Source organism: Sus scrofa, chromosome 16 (assembly GCF_054392235.1).
Source record: "Sus scrofa isolate SSC_HxYL_T2T_F1_AM1 chromosome 16, Sscrofa_HxYL_maternal_Yorkshire_Landrace_v2.0, whole genome shotgun sequence".
NCBI classification, from domain to species: Eukaryota; Metazoa; Chordata; class Mammalia; order Artiodactyla; family Suidae; genus Sus; species Sus scrofa.
The window spans coordinates 8327210-8351397 of NC_139398.1; positions in this window are offsets into that span (position 1 = coordinate 8327210).

Sequence of the window (24188 nt, forward strand, 5' to 3'; positions counted from 1 at the left end):
TTCAATCAGGATGCATTATACCACGTTGCATGGATTACCCTACATTCAATCACAATGCATGGAATCCACTGCATTCAATCGGGATGCTTTGGGCCATGCTGCATAAAATCCACTGCATTCAATCTGGATGCATTGGGCCTCGCTGCATAGACTCCACTGCATATAATCGGGATCCATTGCGCCACAATGCATGGAATATTCTGCATTCAACGACGCTGCATGGAATCCACTGCATTCCATCGGGAAGCTTTGGGCCATGCTGCATAAAATCCACTGCATTCAATCATGCTGCATGGAATCCACTGCATTCAATCGGGATGCATTTTACAAGGCTGCATGGATTACATTTCATACACTCAAAATGCATGGAATCCACTGCGTTCTATAGGTATACTTTGGGCCATACTGCATAAAATACACTGCATTCAATTTGCTGCATGGAATCCACTGCATTCAATCATGCTGCATAAAATCCACTGCATTCCATCGGGATGCATTGGGCCTCGCTGCATGGAATACACTGCATTCAATCACGCTGCATGAATTCCACTGCATTCAATGGGGATGCATTCTACAATGCTGCATGGAGTTCACTGCATTCAATCACAATGCATGGAATCCACTGCATTCCATCGGGATGCTTTGGGCCATGCTGCATAAAATCGACTGCATTCAATCGGGATGCATTGGGCCTCGCTGCATGGACTCCACTGCATACAATCGGGATCCATTGCACCAAAATGCATGGAATCCTCCGCATGCAACGACGCTGCATGGACTCCACTGCATTGAATCGGGATGCTTTGGGCCATGCTGCATAAAATCCACTGCATTCAATCATGCTGCATGGAATCCACTGCATTCAATCATGCTGTATAAAATCCACTGCATTCAATAGGGTTCCATTTCTTCACGTGGCATCGAATCCACTGCATTCAATCACGCTGCATGGAATCCACTGCATTCAATCGGGATGCATTTTTCCTCGCTGCATGGAGTACACTGCATTCAATCATGCTGCATAAAATCCACTGCATTCCATCGGGATGCTTTGGGCCATGCTGCATAAAATCCACTGCATTCAATTTGCTGCATGGAATCCACTGCATTCAATCATGCTGCATAAAATCCACTGCATTCAATCGGGATGCATTGGGCCTCGCTGCATGGAATAAACTGCATTCAATCAGGCTCCATGGAATCCACTGCACTCAATGGGGATGCATTCTACCATGCTGCATGGAGTTCACTGCATTCCATCACAATGCATGGAATCCACTGCATTCCATCGGGATGCTTTGGGCCATGCTGCATACAATCCACTGCATTCAATCGGGATGCATTGGGCCTCGCTGCATGGACTCCACTGCATACAATCGGGATCCATTGCGCCAAAATGCATGGAATCGACTGCATTTAATCACGGTGCATGGAATCCACTGCATTCAATCGGGATGCATTTTACCACACTGCTTGGATTACACTGCATTCAATCGCAATGCATAGAATCCACTGCATTCAATATGGATGCATTTTACCACTCTGCATGGAATCCACTGCATTTAATCACGCTGCATGTACTCCATGGAATTTAATCGGGATTCATTTTACTAAGCTGTATGGAATCGACTGCATTTAATCACGCTGCATGGAATCCACTGCATTCAATCGGGATTCATTTTACAAGGCTGCATGGAGTACACTGCATTCAATCACAATGCATGGAATCCACTGCATTCAAACGGGATGCTTTGGGCCATGCTGCATAAAATCCACTGCATTCAATCATGCTGCATGGAATCCACTGCATTCAATCATGCAGCATAAAATCCGCTGCATTCCATAGGGTTCCATTTCTTCATGCTGCATGGAATCCACTGCATTCAATCAGGCTGCATAAAATCCGCTGCATTCCATAGGGTTCCATTTCTTCATGCTGCATGGAATACACTGCATTCAATCAGGCTGCATGGAATCCACTGCATTCAATCGGGATGCATTTTTCCTCGTTGCATGGATTACACTGCATTCCATCACAATGCATGGAATCCACTGCATTCAATCGGGAAGCTTTGGGCCATGCTGCATACAATCCACTGCATTCAATCGGGATGCACTGGGCCTCGCTGCATGGACTCCACTGCATATAATCGGGATCCATTGCGCCACAATGCATGGAATACTCTGCATGCAATGACGCTGAATGGAATCCACTGCATTGAATCGTGAAGCTATGGGCCATGCTGCATAAAATCCACTGCATGCAATCATGCTGCATTGAAACCACTGCATTCAATCATGCTGCATAAAATCCACTGCATTCAATAGGGTTCCATTACTGCACCCTGCATGGAATCCACTGCATTCAACCACGCTGCATGGAATCCACTGCATTCAATCGGGATGCATTTTACCACTCTGCATGGATTACACTGCATTTAATCACGCTGCATGTAATCCATGGAATTTAATCGGGATTCATTTTACTAAGCTGTATGGAATCGACTGCACTTAATCACGCTGCATGGAATCCACTGCATTCAATCGGGATGCATTTTACCACGTTGCATGCAGTTCACTGCATTCAATCACAATGCATGGAATCCACTGCATTCAATCGGGATGCTTTGGGCCATGCTGCATAAAATCCACTGCATTCAATCTTGCTTTTTGAATCCACTGCATTCAGTAATGCTGCATAAAATCCTTGCATTCAATTGGGTTCCATTTCTTCACGCTGCATGGAATACACTGCATTCAATCACGCTGCATGGAATCCACTGCATTCAATCGGGATGCATTTTACCATGCTGCGTGGTTTTCACTGCATTCAATCACAATGCATGGAATCCACTGCATTCCATCGGGATGCTTTGGGCCATGCTGCATAAACTCCACTGCATTCAATCGGGAGGCATTGGGCCTCGCTGCATGGACTCCACTGCATAAAATCTGGATCCATTGCGCCACAATGCATGGAATCCTCTGCATTCAACGACGCTGCATGGAATCCACTGCATTCCATCGGGATGTTTTGGGCCATGCTGCATAAAATCTACTGCATTCAATCGGGATGCATTGGGCCTCGCTGCATGAACTCCACTGCATACAATCTGGAAGCATTGCGCCAAAATGCATGGAATACTCTGCATTCAACGACGCTGCATGGAATCCACTGCATTCAATCGGGATGCTTTGGGCCATGCTGCATAAATCCATTGCATTCAATCATGCTTCATGGAATCCACTGCATTCAATCGTGCTGCATAAAATCCACGGCATTCAATAGGGTTCCATTTCTTCACGCTGCATCGAATCCACTACATTCAATCACGCTGCATGGAATCCACTGCATTCTATCGGGATGCATTTTACCACACTGCATAGATTACACCGCATTCAATCACAATGCATGGAATCCACTGCATTCAATCGGGATGCTTTGGGCCATGCTGCATAAAATCCACTGCATTCAATCGGGATGCATTGGGCCTCGCTGAATGGACTCCACTGCATTCAATCGGGATTCATTGTGCCACAATGCATGGAATTCTCTTCATTCAATGACGCTGCATCGAATCCACTGCATTCAATCGGAATCCATTGTGCCACAATGCATGGAATCCTCTGCATTCAATGACGCTGCATGGAATCCACTGCATTCCATCAGGATGCTTTGGGCCATGCTGCATAAAATCCACTGCATGCAATCATGCTGCATGGAATCCACTGCATTCAATCATGCTGCATAAAATCCACTGCATTCAATAGGGTTCCATTTCTTCACGCTGCATGGAATCCACTGCATTCAATCACGCTGCATGAATTCCACTGCATTCAACATGGATGAATTTTACCACGCTGCATTTAGTACACTGTATTCAATCACAATTCATGGAATCCATTGCATTCAATCGGGATGCTTTGGGCCATGCTGCATAAAATCCACTGCATTCAATCGGGATGCACTGGGCATTGCTGCATGGACTCCACTGCATACAATCCGGATCCATTGCGCCACAATGCATGGAATCCTCTTCATTCAACGACGCTGCATGGAATCCACTGCATTCCATCGGGATGCTTTGGGCCATGCTGCATAAAATCCACTGCATTCAATCGGGATGCATTGGGCCTCGCTGCATGGACTCCACTGCATACAATCGGGATCCATTGCGCCACAATGCATGGAATCCTCTGCATTCAATGACGCTGCATGGAATCCACTGCATTCCATCGGGATGCTTTGGGCCATGCTGCATAAAATCCACTGTATGCAATCATGCTGCATGGAATCCACTGCATTCAATCATGCTGCATAAAATCCACTGCATTCAATAGGGTTCCATTTCTTCACGCTGCATGGAATCCACTGCATTCAATCACGCTGCATGGAATCCACTGCATTCAACATGGATGAATTTTACCACGCTGCATTTAGTACACTGTATTCAATCACAATTCATGGAATCCATTGCATTCAATCGGGATGCTTTGGGCCATGCTGCATAAAATCCACTGCATTCAATCTGGATGCACTGGGCATCGCTGCATGGACTCCACTGCATACAATCCAGATCTATTGTGCCACAATGCATGGAATCCTCTGCATTCAATGACGCTGCATGGAATCCACTGCATTCAATCGGGATGCTTTGGGCCATGCTGCATAAAATCCATTGCATTCAATCATGCTGCATGGAATCCACTGCATTCAATCGGGATGCATTTTACCATGCTGCATTGATTACCCTTCATTCAATCAGGCTGCATGGAATCCACTGCATTTTATCGGGATGCTTTGGGCCATGCTGCATAAAATCCACTGCATTTAATCGGGATGCATTTGGCCACGCTGCATGGACTCCACTGCATAAAATCGGGATCCATTGCCCCAAAATGCAAGGAATCATCTGCATTCAATGACGCTGCATGGAATCCACTGCATTCCATCGGGATGCTTTGGGCCATGCTGCATAAAATCCACTGCATTCAACCATGCTGCATGGAATCCACTGCATTCAATCATGCTGCATAAAATCCACTGCATTCAATCGGGATGCATTGGGCCTCGCTGCATGGAATAAACTGCATTCAATCAGGCTCCATGGAATCCACTGCATTCAATGGGGATGCATTCTACCATGCTGCATGGAGTTCACTGCATTCAATCACAATGCATGGAATCCACTGCATTCCATCGGGATGCTTTGGGCCATGCTGCATAAAATCCACTGCATTCAATCGGGATGCATTGGGCCTCGCTGCATGGACTCCACTGCATACAATCGGGATCCATTGCGCCAAAATGCATGGAATCCTCTGCATTCATTGACGCTGCATGGAATCCACTGCATTCCATCGGGATGCTTTGGGCCATACTGCATAAAATCCACTGCATGCAATCATGCTGCATGGAATCCACTGCATTCAATCATGCTGCATAAAATCCACTGCATTCAATAGGGTTCCATTTCTTCTTCACGCTGCCTGGAATCCACTGCATTCAATCACGCTGCATGGAATCCACTGCATTCAATATGGATGCATTTTACCACTCTGCATGGAATCCACTGCATTTAATCACGCTGCATGTAATCCATGGAATTTAATCGGGATTCATTTTACTAAGCTGTATGGAATCGACTGCATTTAATCACGCTGCATGGAATCCACTGCATTCAATCGGGATTCATTTTACAAGGCTGCATGGAGTACACTGCATTCAATCACAATGCATGGAATCCACTGCATTCAAACGGGATGCTTTGGGCCATGCTGCATAAAATCCACTGCATTCAATCATGCTGCATGGAATCCACTGCATTCAATCATGCAGCATAAAATCCGCTGCATTCCATAGGGTTCCATTTCTTCATGCTGCATGGAATACACTGCATTCAATCAGGCTGCATGGAATCCACTGCATTCAATCGGGATGCATTTTTCCTCGTTGCATGGATTACACTGCATTCCATCACAATGCATGGAATCCACTGCATTCAATCGGGAAGCTTTGGGCCATGCTGCATACAATCCACTGCATTCAATCGGGATGCACTGGGCCTCGCTGCATGGACTCCACTGCATATAATCGGGATCCATTGCGCCACAATGCATGGAATACTCTGCATTCAATGACGCTGAATGGAATCCACTGCATTGAATCGTGAAACTATGGGCCATGCTGCATAAAATCCACTGCATGCAATCATGCTGCATGGAATCCACTGCATTCAATCATGTTGCATAAAATCCACTGCATTCAATAGGGTTCCATTTCTTCACCCTGCATGGAATCCACTGCATTCAACCACGCTGCATGGAATCCACTGCATTCAATCGGGATGCATTTTACCACTCTGCATGGATTACACTGCATTTAATCACGCTGCATGTAATCCATGGAATTTTAATCGGGATTCATTTTACTAAGCTGTATGGAATCGACTGCACTTAATCACGCTGCATGGAATCCACTGCATTCAATCGGGATGCATTTTACCACGTTGCATGCAGTTCACTGCATTCAATCACAATGCATGGAATCCACTGCATTCAATCGGGATGCTTTGGGCCATGCTGCATAAAATCCACTGCATTCAATCTTGCTTTTTGAATCCACTGCATTCAGTAATGCTGCATAAATCCTTGCATTCAATTGGGTTCCATTTCTTCACGCTGCATGGAATACACTGCATTCAATCACGCTGCATGGAATCCACTGCATTCAATCGGGATGAATTTTACCATGCTGCGTGGTTTTCACTGCATTCAATCACAATGCATGGAATCCACTGCATTCCATCGGGATGCTTTGGGCCATGCTGCATAAAATCCACTGCATTCAATCATGCTGCATGGAATCCACTGCATTCAATCATGCTGCATAAAATCCACTGCATTCAATAGGGTTCCATTTCTTCACGCTGCATGTAATACACTGCATTCAATCACACTGAATGGAATCCACTGCATTCAATCGGGATGCATTTTACCTCGCTGCATGGATTACACTGCATTCAATCACAATGCTTGGAATCCACTGCATTCCATCGGGATGCTTTGGGCCATGCTGCATAAAATCCACTGCATTCAATCGGGATGCATTGGGCCACGCTGCATCGACTCCACTGCATTCAATCGGTATCCATTGCGCCACAATGCAAGGAATCCTCTGCATTCATTGACGCTGCATGGACTCCACTGCATTCAATCGGGATGCTTTGGGCCATGCTGCATAAAATCCACTGCATTCAACCATGCTGCATGGAATCCATTTCATTCAATCATGCTCTATAAAATCCAATGCATTCAATAGGGTTCCATTACTTCACGCTGCATGGAATACACTACATTAAATCAGGATGCATGGAATCGACTGCATTCAATCAGGATGCATTATACCACGTTGCATGGATTACCCTACATTCAATCACAATGCATGGAATCCACTGCATTCAATCGGGATGCCTTGGGCCATGCTGCATAAAATCCACTGCATTCAATGGTGATGCATTGGGCCTCGCTGCATAGACTCCACTGCATATAATCGGGATCCATTGCGCCACAATGCATGGAATACTCTGCATTCAATGACGCTGCATGGAATCCACTGCATTCCATCGGGAAGCTTTGGGCCATGCTGCATAAAATCCACTGCATTCAATCATGCTGCATGGAATCCACTGCATTCAATCGGGATGCATTTTACAAGGCTGCATGGATTATATTTCATACACTCAAAATGCATGGAATCCACTGCGTTCTATAGGTATGCTTTGGCCATACTGCATAAAATACACTGCATTCAATTTGCTGCATGGAATCCACTGCATTCAATCATGCTGAATAAAATCCACTGCATTCAATAGGGTTCCATTTCTTCACGCTGCATGGAATACACTGCATTCAATCAGGCTCCATGGAATCCACTGCATTCAATGGGGATGCATTCTACAATGCTGCATGGAGTTCACTGCATTCAATCACAACGCATGTAATCCACTGCATTCCATCGGGATGCTTTGGGCCATGCTGCATAAAATCCACTGCATTCAATCGGGATGCATTGGGCTTCGCTGCATGGACTCCACTGAATACAATCGGGATCCATTGCGCCAAAATGCATGGAATACTCTGCATTCATTGACGCTGCATGGACTCCACTGCATTCAATCGGGATGCTTTGGGCCATGCTGCATAAAATCCACTGCATTCAACCATGCTGCATGGAATCCATTTCATTCAATCATGCTCTATAAAATCCAATGCATTCAATAGGGTTCCATTACTTCACGCTGCATGGAATACACTGCATTAAATCAGGATGCATGGAATCGACTGCATTCAATCAGGATGCCTTATACCACGTTGCATGGATTACCCTACATTCAATCACAATGCATGGAATCCACTGCATTCAATCGGGATGCTTTGGGCCATGCTGCATAAAATCCACTGCATTCAATCGGGATGCATTGGGCCTCGCTGCATAGACTCCACTGCATATAATCGGGATCCATTGCGCCACAATGCATGGAATATTCTGCATTCAACGACGCTGCATGGAATCCACTGCATTCCATCGGGAAGCTTTGGGCCATGCTGCATAAAATCCACTGCATTCAATCATGCTGCATGGAATCCACTGCATTCGATCGGGATGCATTTTACAAGGCTGCATGGATTACATTTCATACACTCAAAATGCATGGAATCCACTGCGTTCTATAGGTATACTTTGGGCCATACTGCATAAAATACACTGCATTCAATTTGCTGCATGGAATCCACTGCATTCAATCATGCTGCATAAAATCCACTGCATTCCATCGGGATGCATTGGGCCTCGCTGCATGGAATACACTGCATTCAATCACGCTGCATGAATTCCACTGCATTCAATGGGGATGCATTCTACAATGCTGCATGGAGTTCACTGCATTCAATCACAATGCATGGAATCCACTACATTCCATCGGGATGCTTTGGGCCATGCTGCATAAAATCGACTGCATTCAATCGGGATGCATTGGGCCTCGCTGCATGGACTCCACTGCATACAATCGGGATCCATTGCACCAAAATGCATGGAATCCTCCGCATGCAACGACGCTGCATGGACTCCACTGCATTCAATCGGGATGCTTTGGGCCATGCTGCATAAAATCCACTGCATTCAATCATGCTGCATGGAATCCACTGCATTCAATCATGCTGTATAAAATCCACTGCATTCAATAGGGTTCCATTTCTTCACGTGGCATCGAATCCACTGCATTCAATCATGCTGCATGGAATCCACTGCATTCAATCGGGATGCATTTTTCCTCGCTGCATGGAGTACACTGCATTCAATCATGCTGCATAAAATCCACTGCATTCCATCGGGATGCTTTGGGCCATGCTGCATAAAATCCACTGCATTCAACCATGCTGCATGGAATCCACTGCATTCAATCATGCTGCATAAAATCCACTGCATTCAATCGGGATGCATTGGGCCTCGCTGCATGGAATAAACTGCATTCAATCAGGCTCCATGGAATCCACTGCATTCAATGGGGATGCATTCTACCATGCTGCATGGAGTTCACTGCATTCCATCACAATGCATGGAATCCACTGCATTCCATCGGGATGCTTTGGGCCATGCTGCATACAATCCACTGCATTCAATCGGGATGCATTGGGCCTCGCTGCATGGACTCCACTGCATACAATCGGGATCCATTGCGCCAAAATGCATGGAATCGACTGCATTTAATCACGGTGCATGGAATCCACTGCATTCAATCGGGATGCATTTTACCACACTGCTTGGATTACACTGCATTCAATCGCAATGCATAGAATCCACTGCATTCAATATGGATGCATTTTACCACTCTGCATGGAATCCACTGCATTTAATCACGCTGCATGTACTCCATGGAATTTAATCGGGATTCATTTTACTAAGCTGTATGGAATCGACTGCATTTAATCACGCTGCATGGAATCCACTGCATTCAATCGGGATTCATTTTACAAGGCTGCATGGAGTACACTGCATTCAATCACAATGCATGGAATCCACTGCATTCAAACGGGATGCTTTGGGCCATGCTGCATAAAATCCACTGCATTCAATCATGCTGCATGGAATCCACTGCATTCAATCATGCAGCATAAAATCCGCTGCATTCCATAGGGTTCCATTTCTTCATGCTGCATGGAATACACTGCATTCAATCAGGCTGCATAAAATCCGCTGCATTCCATAGGGTTCCATTTCTTCATGCTGCATGGAATACACTGCATTCAATCAGGCTGCATGGAATCCACTGCATTCCATCGGGATGCATTTTTCCTCGTTGCATGGATTACACTGCATTCCATCACAATGCATGGAATCCACTGCATTCAATCGGGAAGCTTTGGGCCATGCTGCATACAATCCACTGCATTCAATCGGGATGCACTGGGCCTCGCTGCATGGACCCCACTGCATATAATCGGGATCCATTGCGCCACAATGCATGGAATACTCTGCATTCAATGACGCTGAATGGAATCCACTGCATTGAATCGTGAAGCTATGGGCCATGCTGCATAAAATCCACTGCATGCAATCATGCTGCATTGAAACCACTGCATTCAATCATGCTGCATAAAATCCACTGCATTCAATAGGGTTCCATTACTGCACCCTGCATGGAATCCACTGCATTCAACCACGCTGCATGGAATCCACTGCATTCAATCGGGATGCATTTTACCACTCTGCATGGATTACACTGCATTTAATCACGCTGCATGTAATCCATGGAATTTAATCGGGATTCATTTTACTAAGCTGTATGGAATCGACTGCACTTAATCACGCTGCATGGAATCCACTGCATTCAATCGGGATGCATTTTACCACGTTGCATGCAGTTCACTGCATTCAATCACAATGCATGGAATCCACTGCATTCAATCGGGATGCTTTGGGCCATGCTGCATAAAATCCACTGCATTCAATCTTGCTTTTTGAATCCACTGCATTCAGTAATGCTGCATAAAATCCTTGCATTCAATTGGGTTCCATTTCTTCACGCTGCATGGAATACACTGCATTCAATCACGCTGCATGGAATCCACTGCATTCTATCGGGATGCATTTTACCTCGCTGCATGGATTACACTGCATTCAATCACAATGCATGGAATCCACTGCATTCCATTGGGATGCTTTGGGCCATGCTGCATAAACTCCACTGCATTCAATCGGGAGGCATTGGGCCTCGCTGCATGGACTCCACTGCATAAAATCTGGATCCATTGCGCCACAATGCATGGAATCCTCTGCATTCAACGACGCTGCATGGAATCCACTGCATTCCATCGGGATGTTTTGGGCCATGCTGCATAAAATCTACTGCATTCAATCGGGATGCATTGGGCCTCGCTGCATGAACTCCACTGCATACAATCTGGAACCATTGCGCCAAAATGCATGGAATCGACTGCATTTAATCACGGTGCATGGAATCCACTGCATTCAATCGGGATGCATTTTACCACACTGCTTGGATTACACTGCATTCAATCGCAATGCATAGAATCCACTGCATTCAATATGGATGCATTTTACCACTCTGCATGGAATCCACTGCATTTAATCACGCTGCATGTACTCCATGGAATTTAATCGGGATTCATTTTACTAAGCTGTATGGAATCGACTGCATTTAATCACGCTGTATGGAATCCGCTGCATTCAATCTGGATTCATTTTACAAGGCTGCATGGAGTACACTGCATTCAATCACAATGCATGGAATCCACTGCATTCAAACGGGATGCTTTGGGCCATGCTGCATAAAATCCACTGCATTCAATCATGCTGCATGGAATCCACTGCATTCAATCATGCAGCATAAAATCCGCTGCATTCCATAGGGTTCCATTTCTTCATGCTGCATGGAATACACTGCATTCAATCAGGCTGCATAAAATCCGCTGCATTCCATAGGGTTCCATTTCTTCATGCTGCATGGAATACACTGCATTCAATCAGGCTGCATGGAATCCACTGCATTCCATCGGGATGCATTTTTCCTCGTTGCATGGATTACACTGCATTCCATCACAATGCATGGAATCCACTGCATTCAATCGGGAAGCTTTGGGCCATGCTGCATACAATCCACTGCATTCAATCGGGATGCACTGGGCCTCGCTGCATGGACTCCACTGCATATAATCGGGATCCATTGCGCCACAATGCATGGAATACTCTGCATTCAATGACGCTGAATGGAATCCACTGCATTGAATCGTGAAGCTATGGGCCATGCTGCATAAAATCCACTGCATGCAATCATGCTGCATTGAAACCACTGCATTCAATCATGCTGCATAAAATCCACTGCATTCAATAGGGTTCCATTACTGCACCCTGCATGGAATCCACTGCATTCAACCACGCTGCATGGAATCCACTGCATTCAATCGGGATGCATTTTACCACTCTGCATGGATTACACTGCATTTAATCACGCTGCATGTAATCCATGGAATTTAATCGGGATTCATTTTACTAAGCTGTATGGAATCGACTGCACTTAATCACACTGCATGGAATCCACTGCATTCAATCGGGATGCATTTTACCACGTTGCATGCAGTTCACTGCATTCAATCACAATGCATGGAATCCACTGCATTCCATCGGGATGCTTTGGGCCATGCTGCATAAAATCCACTGCATTCAATCTTGTTTTTTGAATCCACTGCATTCAGTAATGCTGCATAAAATCCTTGCATTCAATTGGGTTCCATTTCTTCACGCTGCCTGGAATACACTGCATTCAATCACGCTGCATGGAATCCACTGCATTCTATCGGGATGCATTTTACCTCGCTGCATGGATTACACTGCATTCAATCACAATGCATGGAATCCACTGCATTCCATCGGGATGCTTTGGGCCATGCTGCATAAACTCCACTGCATTCAATCGGGAGGCATTGGGCCTCGCTGCATGGACTCCACTGCATAAAATCTGGATCCATTGCGCCACAATGCATGGAATCCTCTGCATTCAACGACGCTGCATGGAATCCACTGCATTCCATCGGGATGTTTTGGGCCATGCTGCATAAAATCTACTGCATTCAATCGGGATGCATTGGGCCTCGCTGCATGAACTCCACTGCATACAATCTGGAACCATTGCGCCAAAATGCATGGAATACTCTGCATTCAACGACGCTGCATGGAATCCACTGCATTCAATCGGGATGCTTTGGGCCATGCTGCATAAATCCATTGCATTCAATCATGCTTCATGGAATCCACTGCATTCAATCGTGCTGCATAAAATCCACTGCATTCAATAGGGTTCCATTTCTTCATGCTGCATGGAATTCACTACATTCAATCACGCTGCATGGAATCCACTGCATTCTATCGGGATGCATTTTACCACGCTGCATAGATTACACCTCATTCAATCACAATGCATGGAATCCACTGCATTCAATCGGGATGCTTTGGGCCATGCTGCATAAAATCCACTGCATTCAATCGGGATGCATTGGGCCTCGCTGCATGGACTCCACTGCATTCAATCGGGATCCTTTGTGCCACAATGCATGGAATTCTCTTCATTCAATGACGCTGCATCGAATCCACTGCATTCAATCGGAATCCATTGTGCTACAATGCATGGAATCCTCTGCATTCAATGACGCTGCATGGAATCCACTGCATTCCATCAGGATGCTTTGGGCCATGCTGCATAAAATCCACTGCATGCAATCATGCTGCATGGAATCCACTGCATTCAATCATGCTGCATAAAATCCACTGCATTCAATAGGGTTCCATTTCTTCACGCTGCATGGAATCCACTGCATTCAATCACGCTGCATGGAATCCACTGCATTCAACATGGATGAATTTTACCACGCTGCATTTAGTACACTGTATTCAATCACAATTCATGGAATCCATTGCATTCAATCGGGATGCTTTGGGCCATGCTGCATAAAATCCACTGCATTCAATCGGGATGCACTGGGCATTGCTGCATGGACTCCACTGCATACAATCCGGATCCATTGCGCCACAATGCATGGAATCCTCTTCATTCAACGACGCTGCATGGAATCCACTGCATTCCATCGGGATGCTTTGGGCCATGCTGCATAAAATCCACTGCATTCAATCGGGATGCATTGGGCCTCGCTGCATGGACTCCACTGCATACAATCGGGATCCATTGCGCCACAATGCATGGAATCCTCTGCATTCAATGACGCTGCATGGAATCCACTGCATTCCATCGGGATGCTTTGGGCCATGCTGCATAAAATCCACTGCATTCAATCATGCTGCATGGAATCCACTGCATTCAATCATGCTGCATAAAATCCACTGCATTCAATAGGGTTCCATTTCTTCACGCTGCATGGAATCCACTGCATTCAATCACGCTGCATGGAATCCACTGCATTCAACATGGATGAATTTTACCACGCTGCATTTAGTACACTGTATTCAATCACAATTCATGGAATCCATTGCATTCAATCGGGATGCTTTGGGCCATGCTGCATAAAATCCACTGCATTCAATCGGGATGCACTGGGCATCGCTGCATGGACTCCACTGCATACAATCCGGATCCATTGCGCCACAATGCATGGAATCCTCTGCATTCAATGACGCTGCATGGAATCCACTGCATTCAATCGGGATGCTTTGGGCCATGCTGCATAAAATCCATTGCATTCAATCATGCTGCATGGAATCCACTGCATTCAATCGGGATGCATTTTACCATGCTGCATTGATTACCCTTCATTCAATCAGGCTGCATGGAATCCACTGCATTCTATCGGGATGCTTTGGGCCATGCTGCATAAAATCCACTGCATTTAATCGGGATGCATTTGGCCACGCTGCATGGACTCCACTGCATAAAATCGGGATCCATTGCCCCAAAATGCAAGGAATCATCTGCATTCAATGACGCTGCATGGAATCCACTGCATTCCATCGGGATTCTTTGGGCCATGCTGCATAAAATCCACTGCATTCAACCATGCTGCATGGAATCCACTGCATTCAATCATGCTGCATAAAATCCACTGCATTCAATCGGGATGCATTGGGCCTCGCTGCATGGAATAAACTGCATTCAATCAGGCTCCATGGAATCCACTGCATTCAATGGGGATGCATTCTACCATGCTGCATGGAGTTCACTGCATTCCATCACAATGCATGGAATCCACTGCATTCAATCGGGAAGCTTTGGGCCATGCTGCATACAATCCACTGCATTCAATCGGGATGCACTGGGCCTCGCTGCATGGACTCCACTGCATACAATCGGGATCCATTGCGCCAAAATGCATGGAATCCTCTGCATTCATTGACGCTGCATGGAATCCACTGCATTCCATCGGGATGCTTTGGGCCATACTGCATAAAATCCACTGCATGCAATCATGCTGCATGGAATCCACTGCATTCAATCATGCTGCATAAAATCCACTGCATTCAATAGGGTTCCATTTCTTCTTCACGCTGCCTGGAATCCACTGCATTCAATCACGCTGCATGGAATCCACTGCATTCAATATGGATTCATTTTACCACTCTGCATGGAATCCACTGCATTTAATCACGCTGCATGTAATCCATGGAATTTAATCGGGATTCATTTTACTAAGCTGTATGGAATCGACTGCATTTAATCACGCTGCATGGAATCCACTGCATTCAATCGGGATTCATTTTACAAGGCTGCATGGAGTACACTGCATTCAATCACAATGCATGGAATCCACTGCATTCAAACGGGATGCTTTGGGCCATGCTGCATAAAATCCACTGCATTCAATCATGCTGCATGGAATCCACTGCATTCAATCATGCAGCATAAAATCCGCTGCATTCCATAGGGTTCCATTTCTTCATGCTGCATGGAATACACTGCATTCAATCAGGCTGCATGGAATCCACTGCATTCAATCGGGATGCATTTTTCCTCGTTGCATGGATTACACTGCATTCCATCACAATGCATCGAATCCACTGCATTCAATCGGGAAGCTTTGGGCCATGCTGCATACAATCCACTGCATTCAATCGGGATGCACTGGGCCTCGCTGCATGGACTCCACTGCATATAATCGGGATCCATTGCGCCACAATGCATGGAATACTCTGCATTCAATGACGCTGAATGGAATCCACTGCATTGAATCGTGAAGCTATGGGCCATGCTGCATAAAATCCACTGCATGCAATCATGCTGCATGGAATCCACTGCATTCAATCATGTTGCATAAAATCCACTGCATTCAATAGGGTTCCATTTCTTCACCCTGCATGGAATCCACTGCATTCAACCAAGCTGCATGGAATCCACTGCATTCAATCGGGATGCATTTTACCACTCTGCATGGATTACACTGCATTTAATCACGCTGCATGTAATCCATGGAATTTTAATCGGGATTCATTTTACTAAGCTGTATGGAATCGACTGCACTTAATCACGCTGCATGGAATCCACTGCATTCAATCGGGATGCATTTTACCACGTTGCATGCAGTTCACTGCATTCAATCACAATGCATGGAATCCACTGCATTCAATCGGGATGCTTTGGGCCATGCTGCATAAAATCCACTGCATTCAATCTTGCTTTTTGAATCCACTGCATTCAGTAATGCTGCATAAATCCTTGCATTCAATTGGGTTCCATTTCTCCACGCTGCATGGAATACACTGCATTCAATCACGCTGCATGGAATCCACTGCATTCAATCGGGATGCATTTTACCATGCTGCGTGGTTTTCACTGCATTCAATCACAATGCATGGAATCCACTGCATTCCATCGGGATGCTTTGGGCCATGCTGCATAAAATCCACTGCATTCAATCATGCTGCATGGAATCCACTGCATTCAATCATGCTGCATAAAATCCACTGCATTCAATAGGGTTCCATTTCTTCACGCTGCATGTAATACACTGCATTCAATCACACTGAATGGAATCCACTGCATTCAATCGGGATGCATTTTACCTCGCTGCATGGATTACACTGCATTCAATCACAATGCTTGGAATCCACTGCATTCCATCGGGATGCTTTGGGCCATGCTGCATAAAATCCACTGCATTCAATCGGGATGCATTGGGCCACGCTGCATCGACTCCACTGCATTCAATCGGTATCCATTGCGCCACAATGCAAGGAATCCTCTGCATTCATTGACGCTGCATGGACTCCACTGCATTCAATCGGGATGCTTTGGGCCATGCTGCATAAAATCCACTGCATTCAACCATGCTGCATGGAATCCATTTCATTCAATCATGCTCTATAAAATCCAATGCATTCAATAGGGTTCCATTACTTCACGCTGCATGGAATACACTACATTAAATCAGGATGCATGGAATCGACTGCATTCAATCAGGATGCATTATACCACGTTGCATGGATTACCCTACATTCAATCACAATGCTTGGAATCCACTGCATTCCATCGGGATGCTTTGGGCCATGCTGCATAAACTCCACTGCATTCAATCGGGAGGCATTGGGCCTCGCTGCATGGACTCCACTGCATAAAATCTGGATCCATTGCGCCACAATGCATGGAATCCTCTGCATTCAACGACGCTGCATGGAATCCACGGCATTCCATCGGGATGTTTTGGGCCATGCTGCATAAAATCTACTGCATTCAATCGGGATGCATTGGGCCTCGCTGCATGAACTCCACTGCATACAATCTGGAACCATTGCGCCAAAATGCATGGAATCGACTGCATTTAATCACGGTGCATGGAATCCACTGCATTCAATCGGGATGCATTTTACCACACTGCTTGGATTACACTGCATTCAATCGCAATGCATAGAATCCACTGCATTCAATATGGATGCATTTTACCACTCTGCATGGAATCCACTGCATTTAATCACGCTGCATGTACTCCATGGAATTTAATCGGGATTCATTTTACTAAGCTGTATGGAATCGACTGCATTTAATCACGCTGCATGGAATCCGCTGCATTCAATCATGCTGCATAAAATCCACTGCATTCAATAGGGTTCCATTTCTTCACGCTGCATGGAATCCACTGCATTCAATCACGCTGCATGGAATCCACTGCATTCAACATGGATGAATTTTACCACGCTGCATTTAGTACACTGTATTCAATCACAATTCATGGAATCCATTGCATTCAATCGGGATGCTTTGGGCCATGCTGCATAAAATCCACTGCATTCAATCGGGATGCACTGGGCATTGCTGCATGGACTCCACTGCATACAATCCGGATCCATTGCGCCACAATGCATGGAATCCTCTTCATTCAACGACGCTGCATGGAATCCACTGCATTCCATCGGGATGCTTTGGGCCATGCTGCATAAAATCCACTGCATTCCATCGGGATGCATTGGGCCTCGCTGCATGGAATACACTGCATTCAATCACGCTGCATGAATTCCACTGCATTCAATGGGGATGCATTCTACAATGCTGCATGGAGTTCACTGCATTCAATCACAATGCATGGAATCCACTACATTCCATCGGGATGCTTTGGGCCATGCTGCATAAAATCGACTGCATTCAATCGGGATGCATTGGGCCTCGCTGCATGGACTCCACTGCATACAATCGGGATCCATTGCACCAAAATGCATGGAATCCTCCGCATGCAACGACGCTGCATGGACTCCACTGCATTCAATCGGGATGCTTTGGGCCATGCTGCATAAAATCCACTGCATTCAATCATGCTGCATGGAATCCACTGCATTCAATCATGCTGTATAAAATCCACTGCATTCAATAGGGTTCCATTTCTTCACGTGGCATCGAATCCACTGCATTCAATCACGCTGCATGGAATCCACTGCATTCAATCGGGATGCATTTTTCCTCGCTGCATGGAGTACACTGCATTCAATCATGCTGCATAAAATCCACTGCATTCCATCGGGATGCTTTGGGCCATGCTGCATAAAATCCACTGCATTCAACCATGCTGCATGGAATCCACTGCATTCAATCATGCTGCATAAAATCCACTGCATTCAATCGGGATGCATTGGGCCTCGCTGCATGGAATAAACTGCATTCAATCAGGCTCCATGGAATCCACTGCATTCAATGGGGATGCATTCTACCATGCTGCATGGAGTTCACTGCATTCCATCACAATGCATGGAATCCACTGCATTCCATCGGGATGCTTTGGGCCATGCTGCATACAATCCACTGCATTCAATCGGGATGCATTGGGCCTCGCTGCATGGACTCCACTGCATACAATCGGGATCCATTGCGCCAAAATGCATGGAATCGACTGCATTTAATCACGGTGCATGGAATCCACTGCATTCAATCGGGATGCATTTTACCACACTGCTTGGATTACACTGCATTCAATCGCAATGCATAGAATCCACTGCATTCAATATGGATGCATTTTACCACTCTGCATGGAATCCACTGCATTTAATCACGCTGCATGTACTCCATGGAATTTAATCGGGATTCATTTTACTAAGCTGTATGGAATCGACTGCATTTAATCACGCTGCATGGAATCCACTGCATTCAATCGGGATTCATTTTACAAGGCTGCATGGAGTACACTGCATTCAATCACAATGCATGGAATCCACTGCATTCAAACGGGATGCTTTGGGCCATGCTGCATAAAATCCACTGCATTCAATCATGCTGCATGGAATCCACTGCATTCAATCATGCAGCATAAAATCCGCTGCATTCCATAGGGTTCCATTTCTTCATGCTGCATGGAATACACTGCATTCAATCAGGCTGCATAAAATCCGCTGCATTCCATAGGGTTCCATTTCTTCATGCTGCATGGAATACACTGCATTCAATCAGGCTGCATGGAATCCACTGCATTCCATCGGGATGCATTTTTCCTCGTTGCATGGATTACACTGCATTCCATCACAATGCATGGAATCCACTGCATTCAATCGGGAAGCTTTGGGCCATGCTGCATACAATCCACTGCATTCAATCGGGATGCACTGGGCCTCGCTGCATGGACTCCACTGCATATAATCGGGATCCATTGCGCCACAATGCATGGAATACTCTGCATTCAATGACGCTGAATGGAATCCACTGCATTGAATCGTGAAGCTATGGGCCATGCTGCATAAAATCCACTGCATGCAATCATGCTGCATTGAAACCACTGCATTCAATCATGCTGCATAAAATCCACTGCATTCAATAGGGTTCCATTACTGCACCCTGCATGGAATCCACTGCATTCAACCACGCTGCATGGAATCCACTGCATTCAATCGGGATGCATTTTACCACTCTGCATGGATTACACTGCATTTAATCACGCTGCATGTAATCCATGGAATTTAATCGGGATTCATTTTACTAAGCTGTATGGAATCGACTGCACTTAATCACACTGCATGGAATCCACTGCATTCAATCGGGATGCATTTTACCACGTTGCATGCAGTTCACTGCATTCAATCACAATGCATGGAATCCACTGCATTCCATCGGGATGCTTTGGGCCATGCTGCATAAAATCCACTGCATTCAATCTTGCTTTTTGAATCCACTGCATTCAGTAATGCTGCATAAAATCCTTGCATTCAATTGGGTTCCATTTCTTCACGCTGCCTGGAATCCACTGCATTCAATCACGCTGCATGGAATCCACTGCATTCTATCGGGATGCATTTTACCTCGCTGCATGGATTACACTGCATTCAATCACAATGCATGGAATCCACTGCATTCCATCGGGATGCTTTGGGCCATGCTGCATAAACTCCACTGCATTCAATCGGGAGGCATTGGGCCTCGCTGCATGGACTCCACTGCATAAAATCTGGATCCATTGCGCCACAATGCATGGAATCCTCTGCATTCAACGACGCTGCATGGAATCCACTGCATTCCATCGGGATGTTTTGGGCCATGCTGCATAAAATCTACTGCATTCAATCGGGATGCATTGGGCCTCGCTGCATGAACTCCACTGCATACAATCTGGAAGCATTGCGCCAAAATGCATGGAATACTCTGCATTCAACGACGCTGCATGGAATCCACTGCATTCAATCGGGATGCTTTGGGCCATGCTGCATAAATCCATTGCATTCAATCATGCTTCATGGAATCCACTGCATTCAATCGTGCTGCATAAAATCCACTGCATTCAATAGGGTTCCATTTCTTCACGCTGCATGGAATCCACTACATTCAATCACGCTGCATGGAATCCACTGCATTCTATCGGGATGCATTTTACCACGCTGCATAGATTACACCTCATTCAATCACAATGCATGGAATCCACTGCATTCAATCGGGATGCTTTGGGCCATGCTGCATAAAATCCACTGCATTCAATCGGGATGCATTGGGCCTCGCTGCATGGACTCCACTGCATTCAATCGGGATCCTTTGTGCCACAATGCATGGAATTCTCTTCATTCAATGACGCTGCATCGAATCCACTGCATTCAATCGGAATCCATTGTGCTACAATGCATGGAATCCTCTGCATTCAATGACGCTGCATGGAATCCACTGCATTCCATCAGGATGCTTTGGGCCATGCTGCATAAAATCCACTGCATGCAATCATGCTGCATGGAATCCACTGCATTCAATCATGCTGCATAAAATCCACTGCATTCAATAGGGTTCCATTTCTTCACGCTGCATGGAATCCACTGCATTCAATCACGCTGCATGGAATCCACTGCATTCAACATGGATGAATTTTACCACGCTGCATTTAGTACACTGTATTCAATCACAATTCATGGAATCCATTGCATTCAATCGGGATGCTTTGGGCCATGCTGCATAAAATCCACTGCATTCAATCGGGATGCACTGGGCATTGCTGCATGGACTCCACTGCATACAATCCGGATCCATTGCGCCACAATGCATGGAATCCTCTGCATTCAACGACGCTGCATGGAATCCACTGCATTCCATCGGGATGCTTTGGGCCATGCTGCATAAAATCCACTGCATTCAATCGGGATGCATTGGGCCTCGCTGCATGGACTCCACTGCATACAATCGGGATCCATTGCGCCACAATGCATGGAATCCTCTGCATTCAATGACGCTGCATGGAATCCACTGCATTCCATCGGGATGCTTTGGGCCATGCTGCATAAAATCCACTGCATTCAATCATGCTGCATGGAATCCACTGCATTCAATCATGCTGCATAAAATCCACTGCATTCAATAGGGTTCCATTTCTTCACGCTGCATGGAATCCACTGCATTCAATCACGCTGCATGGAATCCACTGCATTCAACATGGATGAATTTTACCACGCTGCATTTAGTACACTGTATTCAATCACAATTCATGGAATCCATTGCATTCAATCGGGATGCTTTGGGCCATGCTGCATAAAATCCACTGCATTCAATCGGGATGCACTGGGCATCGCTGCATGGACTCCACTGCATACAATCCGGATCCATTGCGCCACAATGCATGGAATCCTCTGCATTCAATGACGCTGCATGGAATCCACTGCATTCAATCGGGATGCTTTGGGCCATGCTGCATAAAATCCATTGCATTCAATCATGCTGCATGGAATCCACTGCATTCAATCGGGATGCATTTTACCATGCTGCATTGATTACCCTTCATTCAATCAGGCTGCATGGAATCCACTGCATTCTATCGGGATGCTTTGGGCCATGCTGCATAAAATCCACTGCATTTAATCGGGATGCATTTGGCCACGCTGCATGGACTCCACTGCATAAAATCGGGATCCATTGCCCCAAAATGCAAGGAATCATCTGCATTCAATGACGCTGCATGGAATCCACTGCATTCCATCGGGATTCTTTGGGCCATGCTGCATAAAATCCACTGCATTCAACCATGCTGCATGGAATCCACTGCATTCAATCATGCTGCATAAAATCCACTGCATTCAATCGGGATGCATTGGGCCTCGCTGCATGGAATAAACTGCATTCAATCAGGCTCCATGGAATCCACTGCATTCAATGGGGATGCATTCTACCATGCTGCATGGAGTTCACTGCATTCAATCACAATGCATGGAATCCACTGCATTCCATCGGGATGCTTTGGGCCATGCTGCATAAAATCCACTGCATTCAATCGGGATGCATTGGGCCTCGCTGCATGGACTCCACTGCATACAATCGGGATCCATTGCGCCAAAATGCATGGAATCCTCTGCATTCATTGACGCTGCATGGAATCCACTGCATTCCATCGGGATGCTTTGGGCCATACTGCATAAAATCCACTGCATGCAATCATGCTGCATGGAATCCACTGCATTCAATCATGCTGCATAAAATCCACTGCATTCAATAGGGTTCCATTTCTTCTTCACGCTGCCTGGAATCCACTGCATTCAATCACGCTGCATGGAATCCACTGCATTCAATATGGATGCATTTTACCACTCTGCATGGAATCCACTGCATTTAATCACGCTGCATGTAATCCATGGAATTTAATCGGGATTCATTTTACTAAGCTGTATGGAATCGACTGCATTTAATCACGCTGCATGGAATCCACTGCATTCAATCGGGATTCATTTTACAAGGCTGCATGGAGTACACTGCATTCAATCACAATGCATGGAATCCACTGCATTCAAACGGGATGCTTTGGGCCATGCTGCATAAAATCCACTGCATTCAATCATGCTGCATGGAATCCACTGCATTCAATCATGCAGCATAAAATCCGCTGCATTCCATAGGGTTCCATTTCTTCATGCTGCATGGAATACACTGCATTCAATCAGGCTGCATGGAATCCACTGCATTCAATCGGGATGCATTTTTCCTCGTTGCATGGATTACACTGCATTCCATCACAATGCATCGAATCCACTGCATTCAATCGGGAAGCTTTGGGCCATGCTGCATACAATCCACTGCATTCAATCGGGATGCACTGGGCCTCGCTGCATGGACTCCACTGCATATAATCGGGATCCATTGCGCCACAATGCATGGAATACTCTGCATTCAATGACGCTGAATGGAATCCACTGCATTGAATCGTGAAGCTATGGGCCATGCTGCATAAAATCCACT